This window comes from Scyliorhinus torazame, chromosome 4, assembly GCF_047496885.1.
Source record: "Scyliorhinus torazame isolate Kashiwa2021f chromosome 4, sScyTor2.1, whole genome shotgun sequence".
Lineage (NCBI taxonomy): Eukaryota > Metazoa > Chordata > Chondrichthyes > Carcharhiniformes > Scyliorhinidae > Scyliorhinus > Scyliorhinus torazame.
The window spans coordinates 302,547,368-302,554,867 of record NC_092710.1 but is presented as its reverse complement, the minus strand read 5'-3'; the positions used below and the strand labels follow the sequence as shown (position 1 = coordinate 302,554,867).

The 7,500-nt window shown below is 57.2% G+C and overlaps 9 non-coding genes across 9 annotated transcripts; all 9 read right to left on the bottom strand.

Annotated features, from left to right (window-relative positions):
• Positions 1–542: 542 nt before the first annotated feature.
• On the bottom strand, positions 543–661 carry LOC140413361 (5S ribosomal RNA). Its single transcript, XR_011942532.1, has one exon. It is a non-coding gene; the product is annotated as a 5S ribosomal RNA (ribosomal RNA).
• A 694-nt stretch (positions 662–1,355) lies between these two features.
• Positions 1,356–1,474, bottom strand: LOC140413612 (5S ribosomal RNA). Its single transcript, XR_011942775.1, has one exon. It is a non-coding gene; the product is annotated as a 5S ribosomal RNA (ribosomal RNA).
• Positions 1,475–2,164: 690 nt separating this feature from the next.
• On the bottom strand, positions 2,165–2,283 carry LOC140413601 (5S ribosomal RNA). Its single transcript, XR_011942764.1, has one exon. It is a non-coding gene; the product is annotated as a 5S ribosomal RNA (ribosomal RNA).
• A 694-nt stretch (positions 2,284–2,977) lies between these two features.
• LOC140413590 (5S ribosomal RNA) lies at positions 2,978–3,096 on the bottom strand. The gene has a single exon (XR_011942753.1). It is a non-coding gene; the product is annotated as a 5S ribosomal RNA (ribosomal RNA).
• Positions 3,097–3,786: 690 nt separating this feature from the next.
• Positions 3,787–3,905, bottom strand: LOC140413577 (5S ribosomal RNA). The gene has a single exon (XR_011942741.1). It is a non-coding gene; the product is annotated as a 5S ribosomal RNA (ribosomal RNA).
• Positions 3,906–4,599: 694 nt separating this feature from the next.
• Positions 4,600–4,718, bottom strand: LOC140413566 (5S ribosomal RNA). Its single transcript, XR_011942730.1, has one exon. It is a non-coding gene; the product is annotated as a 5S ribosomal RNA (ribosomal RNA).
• A 690-nt stretch (positions 4,719–5,408) lies between these two features.
• Positions 5,409–5,527, bottom strand: LOC140413221 (5S ribosomal RNA). The gene has a single exon (XR_011942397.1). It is a non-coding gene; the product is annotated as a 5S ribosomal RNA (ribosomal RNA).
• A 694-nt stretch (positions 5,528–6,221) lies between these two features.
• LOC140415188 (5S ribosomal RNA) lies at positions 6,222–6,340 on the bottom strand. The gene has a single exon (XR_011944304.1). It is a non-coding gene; the product is annotated as a 5S ribosomal RNA (ribosomal RNA).
• Positions 6,341–7,034: 694 nt separating this feature from the next.
• Positions 7,035–7,153, bottom strand: LOC140413555 (5S ribosomal RNA). The gene has a single exon (XR_011942719.1). It is a non-coding gene; the product is annotated as a 5S ribosomal RNA (ribosomal RNA).
• Between the last annotated feature and the right edge of the window lie 347 nt (positions 7,154–7,500).

The window sequence follows — 7,500 nt, the reverse complement described above, 5'->3', positions numbered from 1 at the left end:
TAGCCTATATGCCTGATACTCGCTCCCCTTCATGCCGTCCCCACCTAGCTCTCTTTTTTCTTCTCCACCTCCCCAAGGAAAACTGCAAGCCCCGCCCACCTCACACCAGCCTGCCGCCTGCACGCTGCTGCCTTTCCACATTGCAACGCTGCGCACTTCTCTCAGCACAGCCAGCACAAGGGTCAGGCAGGCAATGCAAGCCAGCTCTCTCTTCCTTCGCTTTCCACACCAGCCCCAATGCCACAACTTGCATTCATGCGGCGCCTTCAGGCTAGGAGAACGTCCTGCCGACACACTGGCTTGCGGCCACACGGGCCAGCTGGCGGGCCCATCAAAGTGCAGCACGCCAAGGCACCCAACCGTGCTGCGTTGCAAAGGCCCGGCAAAGCTGCAGCAGCTGAATGGCCCGACCAAGCCGCCTGCCTGAGTTGAGCCCGCAGGCAAGTGTTGGGAGGAATGGCGAGGACGCAGAGAGCAGCAAAAGGTTGGCCTGCCTCTGGTGTGGAGAGTGCTTGGCGTGAGCAGTCTCTGCTGGCCGCAAAAGCCTACTGCACCTGGTATTCCCAGGCGGTCTCCCATCCAAGTACTAACCAGGCCTGAGTCTGCTTAGCTTCCGAGATCAGACGAGATCGGGCGTTTTCAGACTAGTATGGCCGCAGGCATCTGCAGCACCGTCTTCTGGCCTATTCAAGTTGGCCACCCTAGCACCCTCGCCACTTCTTCTTTCCGGTTGTTTTCAATTTTTTCTCTCTCTTTTTCTACTTCTACTTCTACTTCTCCTCCTCTTTCTCTCCTTCTCCTGCTAATTCTAGGCTATATGCCTGATACTCGCTCCCCTTCATGCCGTCCCCACCTAGCTCTCTTTTTTCTTCTCCACCTCCCCAAGGAAAACTGCAAGCCCCGCCCACCTCACACCAGCCTGCCGCCTGCACGCTGCTGCCTTTCCACATTGCAACGCTGCGCACTTCTCTCAGCACAGCCAGCACAAGGGTCAGGCAGGCAATGCAAGCCAGCTCTCTCTTCCTTCGCTTTCCACACCAGCCCCAATGCCACAACTTGCATTCATGCGGCGCCTTCAGGCTAGGAGAGAGAACGTCCTGCCGACACACTGGCTTGCGGCCACACGGGCCAGCTGGCGTGCCCATCAAAGTGCAGCACGCCAAGGCACACAACCGTGCTGCGTTGCAAAGGCCCGGCAAAGCTGCAGCAGCTGAATGGCCCGACCAAGCCGCCTGCCTGAGTTGAGCCCGCAGGCAAGTGTTGGGAGGAATGGCGAGGACGCAGAGAGCAGCAAAAGGTTGGCCTGCCTCTGGTGTGGAGAGTGCTTGGCGTGAGCAGTCACTGCTGGCCGCAAAAGCCTACTGCACCTGGTATTCCCAGGCGGTCTCCCATCCAAGTACTAACCAGGCCTGAGTCTGCTTAGCTTCCGAGATCAGACGAGATCGGGCGTTTTCAGACTAGTATGGCCGTAGGCATCTGCAGCACCGTCTTCTCGCCTATTCAAGCTGGCCACCCTAGCACCCTCGCCACTTCTTCTTTCCGGTTGTTTTCAATTTTTTCTCTCTCTTTTTCTACTTCTACTTCTACTTCTCCTCCTCTTTCTCTCCTTCTCCTGCTAATTCTAGCCTATATGCCTGATACTCGCTCCCCTTCATGCCGTCCCCACCTAGCTCTCTTTTTTCTTCTCCACCTCCCCAAGGAAAACTGCAAGCCCCGCCCACCTCACACCAGCCTGCCGCCTGCACGCTGCTGCCTTTCCACATTGCAACGCTGCGCACTTCTCTCAGCACAGCCAGCACAAGGGTCAGGCAGGCAATGCAAGCCAGCTCTCTCTTCCTTCGCTTTCCACACCAGCCCCAATGCCACAACTTGCATTCATGCGGCGCCTTCAGGCTAGGAGAACGTCCTGCCGACACACTGGCTTGCGGCCACACGGGCCAGCTGGCGGGCCCATCAAAGTGCAGCACGCCAAGGCACCCAACCGTGCTGCGTTGCAAAGGCCCGGCAAAGCTGCAGCAGCTGAATGGCCCGACCAAGCCGCCTGCCTGAGTTGAGCCCGCAGGCAAGTGTTGGGAGGAATGGCGAGGACGCAGAGAGCAGCAAAAGGTTGGCCTGCCTCTGGTGTGGAGAGTGCTTGGCGTGAGCAGTCACTGCTGGCCGCAAAAGCCTACTGCACCTGGTATTCCCAGGCGGTCTCCCATCCAAGTACTAACCAGGCCTGAGTCTGCTTAGCTTCCGAGATCAGACGAGATCGGGCGTTTTCAGACTAGTATGGCCGTAGGCATCTGCAGCACCGTCTTCTCGCCTATTCAAGCTGGCCACCCTAGCACCCTCGCCACTTCTTCTTTCCGGTTGTTTTCAATTTTTTCTCTCTCTTTTTCTACTTCTACTTCTACTTCTCCTCCTCTTTCTCTCCTTCTCCTGCTAATTCTAGCCTATATGCCTGATACTCGCTCCCCTTCATGCCATCCCCACCGAGCTCTCTTTTTTCTTCTCCACCTCCTCAAGGAAAACTGCAAGCCCCGCCTACCTCACACCAGCCTGCCGCCTGCACGCTGCTGCCTTTCCACATTGCAACGCTGCGCACTTCTCTCAGCACAGCCAGCACAAGGGTCAGGCAGGCAATGCAAGCCAGCTCTCTCTTCCTTCGCTTTCCACACCAGCCCCAATGCCACAACTTGCATTCATGCGGCGCCTTCAGGCTAGGAGAGAGAACGTCCTGCCGACACACTGGCTTGCGGCCACACGGGCCAGCTGGCGTGCCCATCAAAGTGCAGCACGCCAAGGCACACAACCGTGCTGCGTTGCAAAGGCCCGGCAAAGCTGCAGCAGCTGAATGGCCCGACCAAGCCGCCTGCCTGAGTTGAGCCCGCAGGCAAGTGTTGGGAGGAATGGCGAGGACGCAGAGAGCAGCAAAAGGTTGGCCTGCCTCTGGTGTGGAGAGTGCTTGGCGTGAGCAGTCACTGCTGGCCGCAAAAGCCTACTGCACCTGGTATTCCCAGGCGGTCTCCCATCCAAGTACTAACCAGGCCTGAGTCTGCTTAGCTTCCGAGATCAGACGAGATCGGGCGTTTTCAGACTAGTATGGCCGTAGGCATCTGCAGCACCGTCTTCTCGCCTATTCAAGCTGGCCACCCTAGCACCCTCGCCACTTCTTCTTTCCGGTTGTTTTCAATTTTTTCTCTCTCTTTTTCTACTTCTACTTCTACTTCTCCTCCTCTTTCTCTCCTTCTCCTGCTAATTCTAGCCTATATGCCTGATACTCGCTCCCCTTCATGCCGTCCCCACCTAGCTCTCTTTTTTCTTCTCCACCTCCCCAAGGAAAACTGCAAGCCCCGCCCACCTCACACCAGCCTGCCGCCTGCACGCTGCTGCCTTTCCACATTGCAACGCTGCGCACTTCTCTCAGCACAGCCAGCACAAGGGTCAGGCAGGCAATGCAAGCCAGCTCTCTCTTCCTTCGCTTTCCACACCAGCCCCAATGCCACAACTTGCATTCATGCGGCGCCTTCAGGCTAGGAGAACGTCCTGCCGACACACTGGCTTGCGGCCACACGGGCCAGCTGGCGGGCCCATCAAAGTGCAGCACGCCAAGGCACCCAACCGTGCTGCGTTGCAAAGGCCCGGCAAAGCTGCAGCAGCTGAATGGCCCGACCAAGCCGCCTGCCTGAGTTGAGCCCGCAGGCAAGTGTTGGGAGGAATGGCGAGGACGCAGAGAGCAGCAAAAGGTTGGCCTGCCTCTGGTGTGGAGAGTGCTTGGCGTGAGCAGTCACTGCTGGCCGCAAAAGCCTACTGCACCTGGTATTCCCAGGCGGTCTCCCATCCAAGTACTAACCAGGCCTGAGTCTGCTTAGCTTCCGAGATCAGACGAGATCGGGCGTTTTCAGACTAGTATGGCCGTAGGCATCTGCAGCACCGTCTTCTCGCCTATTCAAGCTGGCCACCCTAGCACCCTCGCCACTTCTTCTTTCCGGTTGTTTTCAATTTTTTCTCTCTCTTTTTCTACTTCTACTTCTACTTCTCCTCCTCTTTCTCTCCTTCTCCTGCTAATTCTAGCCTATATGCCTGATACTCGCTCCCCTTCATGCCATCCCCACCGAGCTCTCTTTTTTCTTCTCCACCTCCTCAAGGAAAACTGCAAGCCCCGCCTACCTCACACCAGCCTGCCGCCTGCACGCTGCTGCCTTTCCACATTGCAACGCTGCGCACTTCTCTCAGCACAGCCAGCACAAGGGTCAGGCAGGCAATGCAAGCCAGCTCTCTCTTCCTTCGCTTTCCACACCAGCCCCAATGCCACAACTTGCATTCATGCGGCGCCTTCAGGCTAGGAGAGAGAACGTCCTGCCGACACACTGGCTTGCGGCCACACGGGCCAGCTGGCGTGCCCATCAAAGTGCAGCACGCCAAGGCACACAACCGTGCTGCGTTGCAAAGGCCCGGCAAAGCTGCAGCAGCTGAATGGCCCGACCAAGCCGCCTGCCTGAGTTGAGCCCGCAGGCAAGTGTTGGGAGGAATGGCGAGGACGCAGAGAGCAGCAAAAGGTTGGCCTGCCTCTGGTGTGGAGAGTGCTTGGCGTGAGCAGTCACTGCTGGCCGCAAAAGCCTACTGCACCTGGTATTCCCAGGCGGTCTCCCATCCAAGTACTAACCAGGCCTGAGTCTGCTTAGCTTCCGAGATCAGACGAGATCGGGCGTTTTCAGACTAGTATGGCCGTAGGCATCTGCAGCACCGTCTTCTCGCCTATTCAAGCTGGCCACCCTAGCACCCTCGCCACTTCTTCTTTCCGGTTGTTTTCAATTTTTTCTCTCTCTTTTTCTACTTCTACTTCTACTTCTCCTCCTCTTTCTCTCCTTCTCCTGCTAATTCTAGCCTATATGCCTGATACTCGCTCCCCTTCATGCCGTCCCCACCTAGCTCTCTTTTTTCTTCTCCACCTCCCCAAGGAAAACTGCAAGCCCCGCCCACCTCACACCAGCCTGCCGCCTGCACGCTGCTGCCTTTCCACATTGCAACGCTGCGCACTTCTCTCAGCACAGCCAGCACAAGGGTCAGGCAGGCAATGCAAGCCAGCTCTCTCTTCCTTCGCTTTCCACACCAGCCCCAATGCCACAACTTGCATTCATGCGGCGCCTTCAGGCTAGGAGAACGTCCTGCCGACACACTGGCTTGCGGCCACACGGGCCAGCTGGCGGGCCCATCAAAGTGCAGCACGCCAAGGCACCCGACCGTGCTGCGTTGCAAAGGCCCGGCAAAGCTGCAGCAGCTGAATGGCCCGACCAAGCCGCCTGCCTGAGTTGAGCCCGCAGGCAAGTGTTGGGAGGAATGGCGAGGACGCAGAGAGCAGCAAAAGGTTGGCCTGCCTCTGGTGTGGAGAGTGCTTGGCGTGAGCAGTCTCTGCTGGCCGCAAAAGCCTACTGCACCTGGTATTCCCAGGCGGTCTCCCATCCAAGTACTAACCAGGCCTGAGTCTGCTTAGCTTCCGAGATCAGATGAGATCGGGCGTTTTCAGACTAGTATGGCCGTAGACATCTGCAGCACCGTCTTCTCGCCTATTCAAGTTGGCCACCCTAGCACCCTCGCCACTTCTTCTTTCCGGTTGTTTTCAATTTTTTCTCTCTCTTTTTCTACTTCTACTTCTACTTCTCCTCCTCTTTCTCTCCTTCTCCTGCTAATTCTAGCCTATATGCCTGATACTCGCTCCCCTTCATGCCGTCCCCACCTAGCTCTCTTTTTTCTTCTCCACCTCCCCAAGGAAAACTGCAAGCCCCGCCCACCTCACACCAGCCTGCCGCCTGCACGCTGCTGCCTTTCCACATTGCAACGCTGCGCACTTCTCTCAGCACAGCCAGCACAAGGGTCAGGCAGGCAATGCAAGCCAGCTCTCTCTTCCTTCGCTTTCCACACCTGCCCCAATGCCACAACTTGCATTCATGCGGCGCCTTCAGGCTAGGAGAGAGAACGTCCTGCCGACACACTGGCTTGCGGCCACACGGGCCAGCTGGCGTGCCCATCAAAGTGCAGCACGCCAAGGCACACAACCGTGCTGCGTTGCAAAGGCCCGGCAAAGCTGCAGCAGCTGAATGGCCCAACCAAGCCGCCTGCCTGAGTTGAGCCCGCAGGCAAGTGTTGGGAGGAATGGCGAGGACGCAGAGAGCAGCAAAAGGTTGGCCTGCCTCTGGTGTGGAGAGTGCTTGGCGTGAGCAGTCTCTGCTGGCCGCAAAAGCCTACTGCACCTGGTATTCCCAGGCGGTCTCCCATCCAAGTACTAACCAGGCCTGAGTCTGCTTAGTTTCCGAGATCAGACGAGATCTGGCGTTTTCAGACTAGTATGGCCGTAGGCATCTGCAGCACCGTCTTCTCGCCTATTCAAGCTGGCCACCCTAGCACCCTCGCCACTTCTTCTTTCCGGTTGTTTTCAATTTTTTCTCTCTCTTTTTCTACTTCTACTTCTACTTCTCCTCCTCTTTCTCTCCTTCTCCTGCTAATTCTAGCCTATATGCCTGATACTCGCTCCCCTTCATGCCATCCCCACCGAGCTCTCTTTTTTCTTCTCCACCTCCTCAAGGAAAACTGCAAGCCCCGCCTACCTCACACCAGCCTGCCGCCTGCACGCTGCTGCCTTTCCACATTGCAACGCTGCGCACTTCTCTCAGCACAGCCAGCACAAGGGTCAGGCAGGCAATGCAAGCCAGCTCTCTCTTCCTTTGCTTTCCACACCAGCCCCAATGCCACAACTTGCATTCATGCGGCGCCTTCAGGCTAGGAGAGAGAACGTCCTGCCGACACACTGGCTTGCGGCCACACGGGCCAGCTGGCGTGCCCATCAAAGTGCAGCACGCCAAGGCACACAACCGTGCTGCGTTGCAAAGGCCCGGCAAAGCTGCAGCAGCTGAATGGCCCGACCAAGCCGCCTGCCTGAGTTGAGCCCGCAGGCAAGTGTTGGGAGGAATGGCGAGGACGCAGAGAGCAGCAAAAGGTTGGCCTGCCTCTGGTGTGGAGAGTGCTTGGCGTGAGCAGTCACTGCTGGCCGCAAAAGCCTACTGCACCTGGTATTCCCAGGCGGTCTCCCATCCAAGTACTAACCAGGCCTGAGTCTGCTTAGCTTCCGAGATCAGACGAGATCGGGCGTTTTCAGACTAGTATGGCCGTAGGCATCTGCAGCACCGTCTTCTCGCCTATTCAAGCTGGCCACCCTAGCACCCTCGCCACTTCTTCTTTCCGGTTGTTTTCAGTTATTTCTCTCTCTTTTTCTACTTCTACTTCTACTTCTCCTCCTCTTTCTCTCCTTCTCCTGCTAATTCTAGCCTATATGCCTGATACTCGCTCCCCTTCATGCCATCCCCACCGAGCTCTCTTTTTTCTTCTCCACCTCCTCAAGGAAAACTGCAAGCCCCGCCTACCTCACACCAGCCTGCCGCCTGCACGCTGCTGCCTTTCCACATTGCAACGCTGCGCACTTCTCTCAGCACAGCCAGCACAAGGGTCAGGCAGGCAATGCAA